The sequence below is a fragment of the Balaenoptera borealis genome (genome assembly GCF_965194805.1).
Source record: "Balaenoptera borealis genome assembly, chromosome: X".
In the NCBI taxonomy this organism is placed as follows: domain Eukaryota; kingdom Metazoa; phylum Chordata; class Mammalia; order Artiodactyla; family Balaenopteridae; genus Balaenoptera; species Balaenoptera borealis.
In genome coordinates this window covers 110,775,643-110,796,576 of record NC_138881.1, presented here as the reverse complement: position 1 = coordinate 110,796,576, position 20,934 = coordinate 110,775,643, and the positions used below count along the sequence as shown (strand labels likewise).

Sequence of the window (20,934 nt, the reverse complement as noted above, 5' to 3'; positions counted from 1 at the left end):
TCTAAATGCACATCATTTTTAATTGAAACTTGTTGATTTCTATGGTTTTGTTTTTGAAATATGTTGTGCCTTGAAATTAGTCAAGTTAATAATAATAGCCTGAAAGGAGTAAGTTTGTTTGTTTTTTAAGACAGGATGTAGACTTTGTAGAACTAAGCCAGACTAAAGCTCACCCATCAAAGCTCACTGACCGAGATAGATAGACTTAAAGAAAAAAAAAATTCAAGAATTTTTGTAGGAGTGAGAAATTGTAGCCTTGCTGTACTTTACGTCTGTGTATATTATTTAGATTTTAATACAGTGGTCATAGTCCTCAAATAACTTAGAGAAGTCCTTTACTGAAATATAGCTTATTATCTATGTTATCAAAATACACTTGGCAGGGACTGATCAGAGGATAAATAAAGTCAGATAGAGAAAGTATAAGGTGAAAATCTCACCATCCAGGAGGAAAATGATGGCATTTTGAATTTTCTTAGTTAAAGTATATTTTGAACCTTTAACTTAAACATATTGCTACACAACTAGGTTCACGTAATTTTCTTCCTGAGCAACTGATTGACCAATTTCATATTTGTGAGCACATTTTATAAGGAAAGTTCTATTGCCAAGGTCATCAAACCTGAATATTATGTACATGAGTATAAACAAAATATGAGGACAGGTGAGGTATTATGTAGAATAGAACATATATGATTGCAGAATGAAAAATGCACTGATTTTCATGTTTTATCCATGGTTATCCTTAAATTAAGCGTAAACATGTACACATTAAAGCATAGGAGTAAAAAATGGTAATAGATTCCTGGTTTAATTAGTAAGATTTGCTATGATTCATTTTAGATTTTTTTTCAAAATATGTTAAAATGAATTAAGCTTAATAACCGTTTCAATTTCTTGATATTGTTTTATCCTCATCATGACCAATTTTAGCTCATTAACATTTTTATTTATGGCTGCATTGGCTAATAGAGATGTATTCCTTTGTGTGATCATTTATTCAGAAAACATTTTATCATGATATCCTACTTAAGTAGTTACTTTTGCTTATTTCGTGGTTGCTAGTTTTTGTTGCAGACCATTCCAGTTCAAGAATGGGAACTAGTTATAAAGATAATGGCAATTCCTAACGTTGAAAATGTCTGAATTGCTCTTTTTTGTAGCAGATATTATGACTAAAGGGCTTATTCTGTTTTCTTCATTTCATTTTCATTCAAGTTTCATCTACAATTATTTTATGTATTATTTAAATCTTCTGTGTATTATTTAAATCAAGGACTGTGCAGTGCCTTAAATGGAAAAGAGCACTGGACTAGTTCAGGGGGGAAAAAAGGAGATGTCTTTCAGCCAGTTCATATAGAGGGTCCAGCACTGCACTAGTCACTTTACAAATCTTGTTTCAGGAGTCCCAGCCCCACTACTGTTTTTGACTTTAGCTACTTAATCTGACAGAGCTTGAGTTGCTTCATCTCTAATGCATGGGTAATTTTTCTCTACCTAACTTCCATGATCATTGTGGAGATTCCAATGAGATAACATAAATGAAAAGCCATGTATCACTATAAAAGTGAATTAAGGACTTCCCTGGCGGTCCAGTGGTTAGGACTCGGCGCTTTGACTGCATGGCCCCGAGTTCAATCCCTGGTCGGGGAAGATCCTGCAAGCCGTGTAGCGTGGCCAAAAAAAAAAAAAAAAAAAAAAGTGAATTAAATGAAAAGTTATCTTCTTACCATTAACTAAAATGCTTATTTTAGGAGTTCTTCAAAACAGTTCTATTTAGTTAGGGTTTTATTATCTAAAACTACACATTCATGTTTCAAATGGACATGCCCACATCCAATTGCCATGAGTGTGATGTTAGTTCTTCAAGCTGAGTATCACTGTTTTTATGGCTTACTCTTAGATATTAGAGTTCCTTGCAGGCTTTGTAAATTCTATCTTTTCAGGTGTCTGGCGGAAAGAGATGTGTGATATTACTAATCATTGATATACTTCAGATCAGTTCTCCCATTTAAAGGCAAAAGAATGCCATAATGGAAACATTTTGAAGAAAAGTAATATGAAACGTGATTGTTAACAAAATGCATACTGCACTACCACTTTAAAGCTTGGAAAATGTTTAATTCAGAGACTACATAGATAATGGCCAATGAATAGTAATAAGCCACTTAATTATTTAAATACACTGTCTACTCAGTACATCCAGTGTTTTTAAAATAATTTTTGATATGTTAAAATCTTGATGACCAGTCGCACAAGATAAAGATGATTTACATAATCCTTACATTCTCAAATTTTAATGAAAATCTTAGTATTTCAAACATACAGTGCCTTTCAAACAATTAATTAGTCATTTAGATAGCACATGCATCACAGTTCCACGTCTGCATAAAAGCTTTGTAGTTCTCTTATATTATTCCTTATCCATGATAAGCATGAAAACTATACCAAGTTGACAATAGTTGACCTACGTGGGTTGTACTACTATCATATCTATAATACACAAATAACAAAATAACATACCTCGATGGTTATTGCAGCATTTGCTACCCACTTTGAGTTTCTGTGATTGAAACACTTTTGAAACGTATCTGTGCACTGTTTCTTCTTCCATGAGTGGTTAAATAATTGAAGCAATCACTTGATGAGTTTTGGGCAGCTGCTTTTGTTTTTGTTGTTTTTATAAGGATTCCATTAGCGCTAGGTACTCTACCAGATGGTGATGGTTCTTTGCCTTCATAATAGGCACAATAGTTAACAATATCCCATACTCACCTCATAATGAGGGAATGTTATGAAAATAAGGAGGGCAAGCTTGATGGCTAATTGTGCATTGTGCTGAAGTGCTGTGCCCATCACTTTGTGAATGTTGAGTGTTCAGTGATGAAGTTTGCACCATCTTCAGATAGAGATCTAGACAGCACAGCCCATAGATTAATTTCCAGCTACGTAAAAGAGTCTCGCGTCATGTTGATATGCAGCTGTTTTTTGACTCAATTGCCTAGTCGGCTTGGCACAATTTATTTCGGATTTTCTCTCCAAAGTATTGCTTAACCCATTCTGTGCCAATTTCTTGATATTACAGTTTGCAGTTGATCTCGGTTGGTATTTTTAGCGACTGCCCCTTGACTTTAACAAAAGATCATTACTGAAAATACCAACCTAGAATCTGTGATTGTTTTCATAGCCAATATTATCTTCATGTATTCTGCTTCAGCAATTTCATGTGTCTTAAACCTTCTCCTCCATACTTGAAGCACTGTGATACCTGCCACTTGTTATCTAGGAAGGATATAAATGCTGTCATTATTTAATTATGAAAGATCAACACCCATCACATCTGCCCACCGCACTCACCACCTTGGGTAGTTTTGTAACAAAAATTTCCGGGCAAGGGCCTTAGCAGCAGGCGTAGTCAGAGGCCAGCCATGTCAACCCATATACATTCCTAAAAGATGAGAACTGGGTGAGGAAAACACACAAAACAGCCCCATACTATGTCTTCAAGCATCACATATGATCGCAAGCATAATAATATTTTGGCAAGTGAAACCGGTTTTATAGACATATGGATGTGAATCTATCCTTGTAGGTCAATTTGTCCTGAGTTACCAGTATGTTCTGCACTAGTATCACTAGTCACAGAAGTTTTCACCAGTTTAAAATTTGATTATTTTTGAGTGAATATTTATCTCATCCCTGTTTGCTAAGGGAAAACTTACCGGGAGCAGAAGACTCCTAGCAACATAATCCCAAGGGTTGCTGAATTATGCAAGATTTAGAATCATGTATGAGCTTGATCAGAGGGGTCTGCCTGTACTGTAAAGATACATAGACAGCACCTGTCATCCTGAGACTCAAGGAAAATAACATTTTGCTTAAGGACCTCTATCTTCTATTATTGACCTTAAAAAGGACATACCTTTGACAGGTAAAAGTCAGTGCTATTTTGGACATTTCAAAAATCTCTTTTGAAAGAAGAATGGAATTACAGTCAGTACCCAGTGAAATACATATTGATAGCTCAGCCTCACTTGTTAAACTTTTTATTTTGAAATCATTTTGGGCTTACAGAAAAGTTGCAAAAATAGTACAAGGAGTTCCTGCATACCCTTCACCCAGCTTCCTGTAATGTCAACAACTTACATACCATACATAGCACAGTTATCAAAACCAGGAAATAACTCTAGTTCAATACTATTAAGTAAACTAGAGACCTTATTTGAATTTCACCAATTTTCCCTCTAATGTCCTTTCTCTGCTCCAGGACCCCACATTACATTTACTTGTCATGTTTATTTAGTCTCCTCCAATCTGTGACCATTCCTCAGCCTTTCCTTGTCTTTCATGACCCTGACACTTTGGATGAGTACTGGTCAGTTATTTTGTAGAATGCCTCTCAATTCGGGTTTGTCAAATGCATTCTCATGATTTGACTGAGGTCATGCATTTTTGGCAAGAAAACCATAGAAATGATGTGCGTCATATTCGAGGGTACTTGATGTTGATGTATCTCCTCTCTCATGTTAACCTTAATCACCTGATAAAGATGGTGTCTGCTGGGTTTCTCTGCTGTAAAGTGATCAGTTTTCCTCTTGTGAAAATCGATAAATATCTTCTTCATTTATTCAGCATCTCAACATACCATTGATGGTAAGGGTCATCCCAATATCCAAGCTGTCAAAATGTGGAAGTGTCCATCTTAGAAGTGATGGGTAACACACTTCTCTACTAACTGTCAATCAAGAAAGGGAGGGAGGAGAAAATGGACCAAGAGATGAGGAAAGACTGAGAAACTGTCACAGATTGGAGGAGACTAAATAAACATGACAAGTAAATGCAATGTGGGATCCTGGGTTGGATACTGGAGCAGAGAGAGGACATTAGGGGGAAAATTGGTGAAATTCAAATAAGGTCTCTAGTTTACTTAATGGTATTGTAGTAAAGATAATTTCCTGGTTTTGATAACTGTGCTATGTATGGTATGTAAGTTATTGACATTACAGGAATCTGAGTTAAGGGTCTCCAGGGGTGCTCTGTATTATTTTTGTAATTTCTCTGTAAGTCTAAAATTATTTCAAAGTTAAATGTTTTAAAAACAACTTTCTTAGTCTTGCACATGCATCTCCTGTCTTTTGATGCTCAGAAATACAGTGGAGTATTATTATTGTTTCTTTTTAAAAATCTTTTTAATTAATTAATTAATTTAATTTTTGGCTGCATTGGGTCTTTGTTGCTCCACGCGGGCTTTCTCTAGTTGCGGCGAGCAGGGGCTACTCTTGGTTGCAGTGCGTGGGCTTCTCATTGCGGTGGCTTCTCTTGTTGTGGAGCACGGGCTCTAGGCGCGCGGGCTTCAGTAGTTGTGGCTCGCGGGCTCTAGAGCGCAAGCTAAGTAGTTGTGGCACACGGGCTTATTTGCTTCACAGCATATGGGATCTTCCCAGACCAGGGCTTGAACCTGTGTCCCCTGCATTGGCAGGCGGATTCTTAACCACTGTGCCACCAGGGATGTCCTATTGTTTCTTTTAATTTTTCTTTCTTCTTTTTTTTAAACTTTGGGTGTGGTAATGAGAAAACTCTGAAATCCATGCAGTGGCTGGTCTTGGGACTAACCTCAACTAACTAGATGGGTTGGATAATTTAAATAGTTAAGAAAGCACTCATACCCATAACAGCGCTTCACAAACCTAGCAAATCAAAAATTTTGAATGTAGAACATTCATTTCAGATTGTTACCATTTACAGATAGGAAACTGGAGGTCCAGTGAGGGAGAGTCCCTGTCCAATGTCACATAAGCAGTTATCAAAAGATCCTGAGAACTCCAGTGTTCTTCTAATCATTTCAGTCTTTTTTCCTGTGGTGAAGAAGGAGATGGAGAAAACATCATTTGGGCTTATTGTGTTTTGTTTGTTTTTGATCTTTGCAGCATTCGTTTAATTCTAAGAGAAGAAACATACTGCTCAAAAATATGGAACGCGTCACGAATTTTCGTGTCATCCTTGTGCGGGAGCCATGCTAGTCTTCTCTGTATCTTTCCAATTTTAGAATATGTGCTGTCGAAGCAAACACTGGGCTATTGTTTTACTAAACCAAAAGTATCCAGTGCTTATCATGTCAGGCTGTCCCACGTGACATTGGGATGCCCTGTTTTCAACGTTTTGTGTTTCTCCTTCACTTTCTGTTACTTCAAAAGGGGGGAAAAGTTACCTTTCCCTTTCCTAATCTCTCCCTCATTTATTGTTTCATGACATTGTGTTTAGATGAAGACTTTAATTAAAGTTTCGTATTTAGTTCTCTGACAGTCATTTGGGCTATTAATTTTGAAAGGAAGGAGGAAGAGAGGCAGGATGTTTTTATTTTTAGACCACGTTATCTAACTTAGTGATACTAAGCTTTGTTTAATCACCAAGAGTCAGAACACGGAGCTGTCTCTACTCCCTCCTCCATCCTTTTCTCCAAACCCTGCATTGCTGAGTTAGCTAGCCAGAATCGGGGATTGTAACGGGCTGTGGATCATGTATATCTTCACTGCATGAAACTCTTTGATGTCTGATGCTGTTATAGATATACTCATTAGTACAAAGTCCTGGCCAGCTAGCGAGGTACCTGTCACAGATTAACTGAAAACATTGCAGTAGCAGCTCAGCCTTGTTACGGGTCAAATACAGTTTTGTAAAAGAATTTGGAATCTAATCCAATGAGTTTAAAATGTTGCTTTATGGAAGCATAGCTCAAGATCATTTCTCTCTCCCCCTTGCAGCCAAGGCTGCAATTGGCTACCTGGTAAGAAAGGACTTGTGATATGGCCAGGGATGTATTCTTCAACCACAATTTGGTACCATTAAGATGGACCCTTTGTCACAGGAACCCCATTTAGTACGAGAGATCTGAATATCTGAAGTTTGAGAACTGTCTACTATATGTCAACTCTTTTGTGTGGAAGAAGCTCTTTACATGTTAGGGAAATAGATGTCTGATCTTACTTGATCATATAATAATTCTCTCATGTCACATAGCTATATGAAGTCATTATAAATATTGTTTTTTTCTTTACTTCACGTTTTTGTGAAATGTGGATACAAGGTACTTCTGTGCATCTGGAAATAGCAATTAGTTCTTCTAGGAACATGACTTTATTCATAGAACATCATTTACTCACTGCTGTTTTTGCCCTTACAGATTAGGTTTCTGATTGTAAAGTCCCCAAGTTTGCCTTGTTTTCCTCTATCTCAGCTGGCCGCTTGATTGTTGACCTACAGGGTTATATATTCCAGAGGAATTTTAGCCATCTGTTCTTTCCTCATTATCTCTAAATAATCTTTTCATTTTTTTTTCTGTGTTTCCTCCACTGTGTAATCAGTCTTCGGTTTCTTAAATTTATGGTTTTTGTTGCTGTTGCTGTCTAATCCAGATTTGCAACCCTGCTTAGGTTTTCAATGTTTTTATTTCTGTGCCTTCAGTTCTCACCACAGGGTCAAGTTTTACTGCTAGACGTAATGAGAAGTTAAACTCATGCTTTTTCCTGTCTTTCTTGATACTGTTTTCTTAAAAGTCAGTAAACGAGTCCATTTGGTCTACGACCTTTTGTTTTGTAAATAATCTCCACCCTTTGGACTTAACCATGTTGTCTAGAGTTGGAGTAAATTATTTTTCCAATATTATTCCTGATGAGCTTGTATAATATGGCTTAGTGTCATGTCAAACTCTGTTACTCACTGAAGTAAATGTGACAATACGATCCATCAGTTTTTGCGGCTGTTGCTTGGTCATAGGCATGTCAATGTATGCTTTCAATTGGACTTTTTTTTTCTATTGTAAATGGACATATTTTTTGTTGTTGTTGAAATTCAGATCTTTATTTACCCGCTGGGAATTTGTAGAAAAGAGATTAGCCTTTTGCTCCTACACGCGTTCTTGTGGGTAGACAGTGGACAGTGAAGGCAGTTTCCACACTGAAAACCATCCAACAGCTTGAAAACATAGAGTCCACAGTGATATGTGTTAAATATGACAAATTTCCTGAACTAAGTAAGAGATATCCTATGTGTCAGCCATGATTTGCCAGCTAACTAGATAGTACTAAGGTTCTAATTTCTGTCTCTAGGATGCAGAAGTGCAAACAGAAAACCTTTTTCTCTGTGACTTTAAACTCTTAACCCATCTTTTATATGTGTCTAGGTACATTGAGTAGGCAGCATTATAGTATCAATCATCTCTTATTCCATTCCAAATACATTTTGGAGACTATATTTTTAAGATGACATTGTTTTAAGATCACATTGTCATAGTGCCTTAAAATTGTTGTTCATCCTATTTATGAAAAAATAGTAACCCTGAAGTAACCGTTTGAGAAGGTTGAATATGTTTAAGAACTCTGTGTGGTTTTAAAACATTTGCTAAATACCTATCCCAGAAGTTGTTTTTCTGTTGTTAATGTTTATAGTTATCACATACTTTATTCAACAAACTTAAATTTTTTCCAACTTTTGTAAAAACATAATCTCTAGAGTTTTTTTGTTTGTTTGTTTGTTTGTTTTGCCATTTCCTGGTTATTTCGCTTTTTCTATTAGCCGGGAAAGCATTCTATATAGAAACAAATTCAATCTTAACTTACTTCCAAGTAACTGAAAAAAAATTTTTAACTGTCCATTTTTATTCTGCTAGTACCCCACTAGAGGAAGGATTTTTTCCAGCTTTAGTGAGATTTAATTGACATATAACATTGTGTAAGTTTAAGGTGTACAACGTGATGATTTGATACAAGTATATATTGGGAAATGACCACAATAAGGTTAGTTAACACCTCTATCACCTCACATAATTACTCTTTTTGTGGTAAGAACATTTTAAGACTTACTCTCTTAAGCAACTGTCAAGTATATAATACAGTTTTGTTCACTATAGTCACGATGCTGTATCTTAGATTGCCATAACGTATTCACCTTATAACTGGAAGTTTGCACCCTTTGACCACATCTCTCCATTTTCCCCACCCCCAGTCCCTGGTAACCTCCATTCTACTCTGTTTCTATGAGTTTAGCTTTTTTAGGTTCCTCATATCAGTGAAATTGTACAGTGTTTGTCTTTCTGTGTCTGGCCTTCAAGGTACATGCATATTGCCAAAAAAGGCAGGATTTCCTTCTTTCTCATGGCGGAATAATATTCCATTGTATATATTTTGGAATATTGTCTTATTTTTCATAGAGGCCTTAGAGGTAGTCTTGATAAATGCCTTTTTCTTGGGTGAACAACAGATGTAACCATGGAAATGCTTGATGTGAAGCATGGTATCAGCAAGTGGCATAAACATAGAAAATGCTGACTTGTAATAACAGCTCTAACCAAGGCTCCTTGTGTGGCCTTGAGGAAGTCATGAGAATCCTACCTACCTCTGTTTCTCTTCATACAAGAGCAAGCAGCAGTACTCAATTTGCAGGACTATTGCTTGTGGTTTACTACAAGGATTTTATAAATGTCAGGGGTCATTTAATGCTGAAAGTCCTGTTAAATCCATTAAGAGTTCTATCTATATACATTCAATTCCCCAAAGAAATGATTCATTCAACAAACATTTATTGAAAACTATTACTTGTTAGGCACAGGGCTGAGTACTGCACAGAATGCAAAGTTATGGAAGATATGGTCCCTGCCTGACCTTTTAGTATGAAGCTGCTTGTGTTATGTGCCGTAAGCCAGGTACAAACGAACCACTAAAAGAGTCCAAGGGGGGAGGGAGGGCTGGGATTACATCCAGCTGTGGTGGTTAAAGAAGTAGTCATGGGAGAGGTACCGTGTGAGATATTCTTGGAAGGAGAGACAGGAAGACATTCCAGGCAGAAAGGATAACCTAAGCAAAGACAGAGGGGAAAAAACTGTAGTGTGGATTTGGGGAGTCGAGTGTTAAGTCAGCCTGGCTGAAGCATAGAGCTTGTGTTGGTAGAGGAGTAGCCTTAAAAGGAAGTGAGGAGCTTGAACTTGATTTTGTAGCTCTGAGGAATCTGACAATTTTGAGTAGAGAAATGGCATCATCAGCCATTTCATCATAGGGGGACCTCTCAGAAAGCTGCTATTGAAGCTTAGAAAGCTTCATATTGAAGGTATGAAATGATAAGAATTTGAATTAGGAGGTGGCAGTGGGAAGGAGAAGCCAGTGATGCAGTTGAGATGCTGCTCAAGTCAACATGGTTAAGTAAGAGGGGGGTTGGTTGAAATACTACTTCCACCTACTGCTATTTGGTTCACCTTAATATCCAATTTCATTGAATTTGAAATGAAGATTTGTCATACATTCTTTTGGTTTCACATTAGACGGTGTCTTGTTCACCACCACAGCTTTTGTGCCTAGCACACATAGTACATATTGGGAGCTTGAAAAGTGTTCACTGAATGAAACATGAGCTTGTTGAACCGCTTTGGCAGAGGGAGAACCAATATGGGCTCCCCTGCAAGGTGCCTCGTCGTCTCTCCACCTGCATCTGTACTTCTACTCCCAGTTCAGTTTTTACCTAAATATGAATGAAAATTGTATACACCCATGTGCCAACTTTCCTCACTCAACCACATTTTAACCTAGATTTCATGGCCTACAGATTGCTGATTTTTGTGAATTTAATTCTGTCCCTTAGCATTATAGAAATGTTCATTGGCCAAACGCCTTGGATACTCTCCAGATTTAGCATTTTGAGTGTTTTTACCCTCTATGTGGATTTTTAAAAAATTTACTGAATGGCCACTGTTACATATTATTTTAAAGTAATTAGTGTGATAATCTAGTAATATTCAAGCATCATTTTTTGCCTTAAAATGTTTGAAATTGAATTTTACAGCAAATGGCTAGCTTGCAAATAAAGGTATTCTTGGAAGCATGATAAGCACTAATAAGGTCATTCTGAGTCAAGTACCAGGTCATAATCTGCAGAAAACGGTTTTGTGTAAAAGGTGACTGCCTAATCCAATAAAACTATATATTTAAAGTTTAATCAGTAACGATTGCTTCGAATGTACAGTGATATTTAAAAAGTCTGAAGAGTTTGAGCATAGAAAGGCAAAGAAAAATTCTTAAAGAGAGAGCCTGTGCATTGACATTTTAAAATAAACTTACCTAGCAATCTGCTTTTTAAAAGAAATGGGAAAATAAGAAATGGGAAACTAATTTCAAGATGGAATGTTAAAAAAGGATTTCTAGGCTTATGAGCTGTACCTTGGTATTTGTGCAGTCAGCTCAATCTCTTATACCTTCTCCATCTTCATCTCCATTTGGCATAGTGATTTCTGTTTTTCAGGACAGACATCCTGAGGCCTTGGGTGCAATCCTTAGTAATCGAGATGTGATTCAGGTTTGGGCAACTGACTCTACTTCAAAAATAAGAAAAGTACCTGGACCATTTTAGAAAAATGTTTCAACAAAGAAGGAAACTTAAAATGGTTTTAAGTATTTAGCAGCATTCAGCTGATGTCATTAATAGTTTACAATAATATCCATAATTGTGACTTGCATATTTTAATAGGCAACTGACAGCTAAGACAAAACCAAGACCCTCTTTCACTCTTCCCAAATTCTCAAGGCCTCACTCCGGTGGCACATGACATTTATTCCATCTACGAAATATTACTGATAAAATGTATTTAATCATATTTCACTATTCCTCCCCCAAATCTCCTATTCTTCCACTAGAGAAACACTTAAGGAAAAAAATGACATTACTTCCATGCCGGAGATTGTAGAGAAAAAAGAAGAAATTTGGAGACACCTATTTGAGAAAAGCTTTTCATTCTGAAATACTTCAGCTCCAATAATAATGTATTTGAAGCAAAACCAGAATGAAAGTGTAATGAATAAAATAACATACTAATGAAGGGGGGGGTGATGATAGAGAAAGTGAGACTCTGCCAGAGAGAGAGTTATTTGTGCCATTTTTATCACACATTATAAACTCCTTGGCTTTCCTTGAAGCAAAAATGAAGAGCTGTGATTAATTATGGCTCAGAGACGTCTCATTCTCCCCATCAAATTTCTCCTCCTCCTCAATAGCACCTCTAGACCCCTAGTTTAGTCACCTTTGATTTCTACCCCACTGTTTTCCTTTGATTTTTGTCCCATAATGTCAAGTGCTAGAGCCCCTCTCAGCAACACTCCTCAGGTCTCTGCAGTTGCAGAAGAGATAAGATAGGCAAACGCCTTGTGGGCAGGTTCCCTGCGCTATTCATTGTCTTCCATAGTATCCAGCAGTCTTTTTTACAGAGAGGTGCTTATTAACCAGTGTACTTTCTTTTATCAAGCAATAAGAACAATGCAGTTCAATACATTTTCCTCTTTACAATGGTTGCCAGAAAGCTCAGAGCTCCATTTAGGGCCCAGCTGAAGCGATTAACCTTATCGAGATTTTTGAAGTTTTTGATGTAATTATCACCACCTTCCCCATTATATCACTCTTACTCTTTAGGCCCATGACAATGGTGTTTTTGGAAGTGTGTCTTTCTTGTAAGTTGTTTCCAAGCCCTTTTGGAAGAATGTAGTTGTATAACTAGTGAGAGGGCAAGGGAAGGGGCTAATTCTATCTCTGAATTTCTTATTTACAGCTTATTAAGCTATTTGAGTGTTTTTCATTTAGACGTGTCAATGTATTGCAAGCATTATGGTATTGCAAACTGGGGGCTTCAGATTTAAATAGGCTGCCAGTGATACTCAGAAGTAAACCGAGTACTGCTGAGACTATTCTTAATCGGAAAGGAAAGGATAACAAATACTTGGAACTCCTTAGCCAGGTATTTATTTTCTTCACAATGAAAAGGACAAAGTGTTGTATGGGATGTCCTGTTTCCTTACTGCATCACTGCAGGGTACAACGGATGAACTTTGTATTTGGTGCTTGCTTTGAGGTTTGGGAGTCTATCAATACTTCACCTTTTGGTTATCCATGTTGAAATGCTGTGGTCAACATTGGGTTGTTTGCTTATTTGATGTGAAAAGTATTTCCCTCCTTTGAGCTTGTCTTTTATCCAGATGTCTTTTTTGGGGGTGAGGAGGAGAGGTAGTACTTTCAAATGAGTGTGGTTTCTACAGTGAGTAAAGGTATTAATTTATTGGAGAGCCGAGGAGAGTTTACTAGAAAATCCTTTATCTGCTTAAATTTGGGTACGTAGCAAACATTTTGAAAAACACTCTGGGGAGATTTGTAGAGCAAATGTAGGCAACATGTAATACGGAGCTCTTATATACTTACCTTTATAACTAATAGCACTACTTTGTAAACAGAAAATGAATGTGTTTCCTAGGAGTAGTAGAATAGAATCTTGAGAGGTCCAATCCTTTTTTTGTGTGACCTGGACTGGCCTTCTTTTATACGACTGCTAACATCATTACTGAGGTCAGAGATGTGGAATTAAGTTATCAAAATCCCGTCGATATGACCTTTTAGAAACTGATTATCAGCGACATAAGAAAATGCTTAGTAAATAGCTAAATCTATTGTTCGATAAGACAGCGTTCCCACAGTGTTGGGAAAGTGTTGTTGGCTGACTAGCAGCACCAGCTTCACCTGGGAACTTGTTAGAAATGTAAATTCTTGGGCCCCACCCAGAACTGCTGAGTCAGAAACTTTGAAGGTGGATCTGACAGTCTGTGTTTTAAAAAGCCCTCCTGGTGATTCTGATGAACACTCAAGTTTGAGGACCACTGGTTTAGAGAAAACCCTAACAGTCCAAGAGAGTATCAACTAAAGATAATGTGTCTCAGTTTCAGAATTCTCAGCACTCTGTATTACTCCCTCAATGCTTTTTCCTTTTTTTCCACTTTTGTTCAAATGGTGTCATTCTTGGCTTATTGTTTATACTCAGATCTGGTGGAAAGAAAATGACATCTGTTCTGGAAGACTTATATATCTTTGGGAAACTTATTATATTTCTCTCCCTAGGGAGCACCACAGTGCTTATTAGCTGAGATAAGGCTCTGAGACGAAGTGCACGAAAAGAGCAGTTTACTTCTGTTACAACTCAACATTTCTCAAAATTCTTTTGCCACAGAACCCTATTTTTGTGGAGCACATACAAACTTCCCATGGCACATCTCATCACAGGTAGCTGGGCAAGAATAACATTGGTGTGTAAATGTATGAAACCAAGAAGAAAAAGATTATTTTAATCATTTGTCTCTTGTAGCCCTTTGGAAGGATTAGTGACTTTTTTATACCCCAAAAGGTCTATTGTAGGTGTTGCTAGCTGCCACAAGTGGACTTTCAAAGTTTTATATGCAGCAAGTGTGGGGACAAAAAGGGCTTATATATGTATATAACATATATAATATATATTTATTATTAGTTCTTTACAATAGAAATATATATTCAGTATAATAAGAATATTCAATATATAAGTATATATGTTCCAACGTGTTTCACATTTATATGAGTCAATCTTGGCTTCTAAGCAGTTGCGCCTGTTGAGATGAAAAATAAGAAAAATGAAAAACTTCAAATATTTAGAAACAGTTTTATAATGAGATTCATTTTTATTATTTTACCAACGTATATAAATAATAGTCAAAATCCCTTTGCTATAATTAATTACTTGTTAGTATTTTAAGCACCATTAACATCTTCTCTTATAGCCTAAAGCTTGTTTTATTTTATCCTCCTAACTTACCAGGAAAAAAATGACTTGCTTGATTTCTTTATATCCTTTTAATATGTGTTATAAATAAAATATAACAGCAGTTTTGGCAAAATTAAAATATAAAAAGTACCAACCGAAAAACGTGACGCTTCCAACTTTTTCATATGATAGAGATTACTTTGAATGTTTTATTCATTATGATTCTAAAGTGAATTTTCATTATGTGAGATCTTAAAGTAAGAAGCTTGTGATGGTAGAGAAGTGCCTCTTGACTAGATAAACTGGTCTTCTAAGTAGGCACTGGCTTATTGCCAGTTGTAAAGGGAGCAATAATTCCTTTCTCTTTTCAGTTATTTGCAAGGATAAGATTAAAGCTTGGATCTGCTTCTTTATCCTCTGCTCTTTCACCTACTGTTACCACTGAGCTGTGGGAGCAGCAACTGTAACAATATCTGGTTCTAAGAAGAGAAGCGTCCTTGGTTTTCTAACATTGTATATAAATTCCCTCTCTAGGCACATGATAATCTTATTACTCACAAAATCAAGGATTCCTCATATAATAATGCATTATCTTCTGTGGGGAGGTAAAATGGTAAAACATACTTTGTAATCTATTGAAGTTTTTATACTTAATTCACAGCAACAATTTTAGTTCTAACTAACTAATAAAGAAAATAAATATTTTTTTTACTGATTTTACTTCCAAAGCATACTAAATTTCTCTTTTTCCCTTTATTCTTTCAAAGTACTTATGAAGTATGTAGGGGGCAGGAATTATTCCTAGAAAAACTGATTAACAGAATTGGAAAATAATTTAGCCATGATCTAAAGGTAATTAGAATCCAGGACACTTAAATCCCAGTTTAGCCCTCTTCCTAATAAAGTACTGCATTCATATTTAGTAAAATGCTGCATTCATATTAAAAATTTAGATTTATTCCTGCTTTGTCTCGGAATAAATGTGTTAGAAGTCAGAGTATGAACTGCCTGCAACCTGATTCCAAACAGCTGATTCATTTCAACATTGGATGTATTTATCATTATTATTTTCCCCATCAAATTGTCTTTAAAAGTGTAAGTACCCTTTTGGATTCTACACGTTCAATTGTCTAGTCACTTATATGAGATCTAGGTTCCCTACTACATCATCAGCAAATACCTAGAATATTTTGTCTTTTAAAAGCTGTGGAAAAACCTGAATGCTAAGTTAGAGTGAATAGAATTGTTATGTTTACATCATGTTTATATGTTTACCTGATACATTTACATGTTGATTTGCATTTGAAGTCTTTCGTCTTATTTTGTGAATAATGTTTACTTAACCAAAAATAAATTGACAATATAGAAAAGAAAATAAATAAACATAACTCTTGCTCACAGGCAGAGTTGAAGCATTGAAAAAGTCAAATCCTAGTTCCCAGGCCCACAAATCATCACCCCATGTTGCACCATCTCAAAGTTTATACATTCTCTGATCATTTAAGTCAAATCCCCACTAAAACTGAGCTTTTGGTGGCATAGTCTTTTGTGAAGTGGTATGTGTGGTGTGTGTGAATTCTTATTTGTCTGTGTTCTTTGTGGAATGAAATGCTTCAGAAGAGCACTTTGTACTTCTCTGTGATAAGGTTGATCTTTTGTCATCGTTTGGGATTTTCTCTGCTTTGTCATAGTGTTGAACCTACAGCACCCAGACGTTTATGGTCTGAGTAAACCTGCTTCTAAATGGCACTGCCGTGGTGGTTTTTTTTTTTTTTTTTTAAGATTCTTCTTTTAGAGTGGTAATAATAATAGTCACAAAAGGCACACAACCAACCCTTTCATTGAGCCCCACTTCCATCTGTGCTGTATGTCCATGGGGTTTTGCAGGACTGTTACTTTTGTCAGGCCATGGTCATTTGTGCTTAAGCTCTCATAACCCGACTCCTGATTCCAGGACACTGCTTCTCCCAGACCAACTGGCAAAATTCTATCATGCAGACATTTGCTAAAAAGCTGTGCTAAGAGATGAGATATATGTACTAATTGTTCCGCTTTGGTTAGGATGAAAGACTTCATAATCCGTTTAAAGCACTTTGAACAGTGCCCAGCACATGGTAAATACACAGTAAAGTTATTCAGGTGGATGTGGTGTAAAAAACATTGGACACTCGGTTATCTTGTCTTATTCGTTTTCAAGTCACCTAAGATCCCCAGGTACTTAACAAAACAGCCCACTTGGCATACATTTATCTATTAAATAGTTTCTGGACATACCTAACGGCTAGTTGGTATGCAATCTTTATTATAATCTTAGAAGGAAAATAGTGACCCAACAATTAGAAATATTTGAACGAGCTCATTCCTCAGTTTAGTACACCACGGTGTTGTGAGGCATTAGTGTACTGGTTAGGAATGTGAGCTGCAGACTCAGACCACCTGGGTTCAAATCACAGCTCTGCGACATTTGTTCTGTTACCTTGAGCGTGTTTCTTCACCTCTCTGTGCCTCAGTTCTTCAGTAAACCACTGACTTCCTAGGGTTATATTGTGAAGACTATATGAGGTAATGCGTGTAAAGCACTTTGAACAGTGTCTGGCACATGGTAAATATACTTACTATAAAGTCAGTCGTTATTATTATTCAGGTGGTCATGGTGTGAAAAAAAATGCAAACCTGACCACAGCGTTCAATAAATCCCTCAAATGAGTTGTGTCATTATGACTACTTTCATGATATTAATGGAAAATATAATTTTACAAGGGCCTCAACGTGGTCTGTAAATGTGTGTCAACAATCATCACATGCCAAGTTACATGAGCTAAACCTGTAGATACAATTATTCTGTAGCCCACTCATAAATGGTCAGAATTAGTTCACATCTGAAGGGTCATTTGACCTTATATACTAGAGTCTGTAAAACATGAAACAAAACAAAACCAGTTAAATGCTCCAGTTATCTTTAGTAGAAAAATAACTGTGAAATATTGGCACACTGATGTTTCACATGGCCTAGTTTATTTCGCTGTATCACTTGATCAAATATTTTTCTAGAACGGAATTTGATTTACTTTGTATAAGAGACACATAAACTGGGCTCTTTTTTTTTCAGAAAGACATGTTTTCTGAAGTTTTCTAATTTTATTCTGATTTTCAGGGAAGGCACAATGAAGCTAGGGATTTGTTTTATTTTTCCTATTTTTTCCCCTCACCAGAATAAGGATTCCACTAATTAAAAGGCAGTGACTAGACCTTAGAAACCTTGTTGTGCTTAATATAGAGGGTTTATGGTTTTAAGAAACACTGCATCCTTATAAGTGCACTGTTCGCCCACCAACTCTTCTAGCTGCTTAAACTGACTTGCGGAGAACAATTAATAGATTTTTAAAACTAATTAACTTTCACTGTCCTTTGCTTTACTTTGTTTTAGATTTGGAGATAGGCATTCTTTGGCAGGGGTCATATTTCAACTTCTTCTCTGTAAAGATATGAGACATTTATGGTTGAGGGATTGATTTATTTTAAAACGTAAAACTTCCATTTATCATTTTATCTTCTTTAAACAACCCCATTTCTAGTTACATTGTTTGTGGATGGCCTTGTTTAGTTCTTTAAATACCAGGAACAGTTTCATCATCATCAAATATTAACTGCTCACTGAAAGCAGAAGGTGAGTTTAACAAGGTTGCTATATTTACTAAGTAAGACTGAGAGAGGATCATTTTTAAACATATTTTTTAAAAGTAGTCTCGGTAGTTTCATCTAGAACATTGTCGGTTCTGTTCACATCTCTGAAATACATTTTGGATGAAACTTAATATATTTGGTAGATATTCAGGCCAGGCTAAATAGATCTTTATTTTTAAAAGAGAAAGAATTTATATCAATAAATTGCTTGCTTTTATGTCAGAACAAAAACAAACAGCAACTTGGCCTAATAAAGAATCACTTGGCTAAAAAAAAAAAAACCCACTTTATTTAAATACACAGTGCATTTGGAGTTTGGAGTTTTCTTTGGAGATTTGTCTGATACTCTAAAATGCCTACAGTTTTAATAACAAGTTAGCATAAAGGTTTCAGTAAGGCTTTTGGTGATAAAAATATGTTTATCATTAACAAAATGTAGAGCTAGTCCATGCCTCAAAGCATTTTAATGCAGTCCATGTCACCAAGTAAACCTTTCTGCTTGGAAATTGCGTATTTGATATTAGTTTGGTAGTTGGGTAGGATTGTGAGAAAAATGCTTAAAGTGGATACATTTGGCTCTGGCGTTTGAAACATGATTTCTACTTAGGAATTTAGCAAGACCCGGTAAACAACCATTTGGTATCATGCTTTTAAATTTCTTTATCTGAAAGAAAACTTATGTCTAGCAAAAAAAAAAAAGGACTGATTTTTATCTCTGTGCCTCTAATTTCAAAAATGCAGAGGTAAATCAATAACTGTATCTGCCCTTTATATAACCTCTGGGTGGAGGGATACATGGCTGGCTCTAGAGATAATTATTTAATTTATTCTTAGCAGCATACTGAGCTGTTGCAAAGGTAAATTGTTTACATCTGAACAATAATAAGTGCCTTTCTCACCTTTGACTCCCCTTAAGTTTGCAAGATATTTGTCTACATTTAATTCTTCTTTGAAACGTTCTTTTTACTTGGAGACAGGAAATTTAACTTTGCCAAGTGGAAACCGCAAGGTTTAAGTTTAGTGCACAACTAAGACCCTTAGGAATTGGAGGGATTGCCAAATACATTCCTACTTCCCAAGTTTTAGTGCCGTTAAAACTCACTTGAGACCCTTAAGTCATGGAAAACCTAAGGTAACTGGCACGGTTTCAAGGGATAGAAGTCACAGTGTAGGAAAGCCAGTTAGACAGAGAAGGCTTGAAGTTGTGATTTCAGAAGTTACCTGACTGAAGCATTCAAACAAAAGAAGAAAGCCCCGGCAGCCATTTGGAAAGCTCTGGCAGAACTTACAACTTTGGCAAGGAGCGCTGGGAAGCTGCCTGTGGGATCTTTCTTTGTAGCCATCATAGGAAAAATCTACATCTTGTTAGCTGTGCGGAGATCGAGTATGGGCAGGAATGTTCAATGTCATTTCAACGGACGATCCAGTTCCTTGGAGTTCACTGTGTGCCATGGGGCTTGCTTTGAGCTTTAGTAGGAGGGAGTTGAATTAAGTCAGTATTTTCATAAGGATTCTCTAACGAGATATGTTAAAAGGTATCTTATGGAAAAAAAAAAAAAAGAGGCATGGTTTCTGCGATTGAACTGTGTTTCAGTTAACAAAAGTCAGCAGGTTTCTTTACTCTAGGACACGTGAGAGGGAACCTTTACTATGCTCCGGTGGGCTGTTAATCTGCAAGAGGGGAACAGAGTGTGCCATTCCTTACAAGCGTTTCACCAAGAAGCTCAGTTTCTGAGGCTCCTGTCTTGGGAATAGCGGTCTGTGGTACACAGACTGAAGGCTCTCTAGGAGCCTTTCCAGCTTTACTATTTAATGTTTCTATGACATGTTGTCTATAACATATAAGCTTCCCCAGTGAAGTACAATTTCATTCTCTCTGACCTTACTAATTGTGACTCTTTGATAATTCCAACAAAGGAGACTGCAATCTTAATAAAAAATAAATTCAGGATTGTGTCTAGTAACTGATTCCTAAATGTTCACCATTGCCACTTTTGTGATATACCTGTTCTGTCATGTGGGGCTGTTATGCATTGCCACTTTTGCTGAATATATTATTTTGTTCATTAGAATTAACCATGCCCCTCTACATCTCCCTCTCTTTTAATATGAGTAATCAAGGGTTGACTGAAAAAGACATCTATGCAAATAATGGCTATTCATGCCATTTTTTGCAGGTTTTGAATATGTATCTGCATCGATCTTATGTGTGCATGTAGAAACATAATACTTAAGCAGATGTTTTCCTGGGCTTTAATGGATGACTTTTGCTTGAATTTGAGTATGCCACCGACAGGACTGAAGAAATTAAAGTTAACCTGCCCTCCTCTCCCTCCCCCCACTAACAAAAACCTTAAAAACATAAAAGCCTCATCTTCCTGTAATAATTCATATGTTCAAAGAATGTATATAAATTTAGAGTCAGGAGTTCGGCACTGTGGTCACTCACCACACCCTCCCCCCATCCCAGTTTAGAGGAGGAGCTCCGGCAGGCAGCCATCAAAGTCATTCGAATATTCTGTTGCGCCACACACGGTGGTTGGGAAAGCGGACAGGCTGACTGCGTAGGGAGCCGTGCGAAGCTTTTGGTGGGAGGAGCCAGGGAATAAAAAATTGCTTTCTCCGACAGTCAACTTCCTTAAATTCCTTGCAGCTGGTCAGGT

General features: G+C 36.6%; 1 protein-coding gene across 10 annotated transcripts in view; it reads left to right on the top strand.

The window, feature by feature from the left end:
• The window catches only part of MBNL3 (muscleblind like splicing regulator 3), a 136,853-nt gene that overhangs the window by 74,940 nt on the left and 40,979 nt on the right, over positions 1-20,934 (top strand). For 2 of the 10 annotated variants that reach the window (XM_082377934.1, XM_082377931.1), the window contains exon 1: positions 14-20,932. The exons of the other annotated variants lie outside the window; for them this stretch is intronic. The gene's annotated coding sequence lies outside the window, so the exon portion shown is untranslated. Of the gene's footprint in view, positions 1-13; positions 20,933-20,934 lie in introns of those variants that run through there. 10 annotated transcript variants of the gene reach the window in all.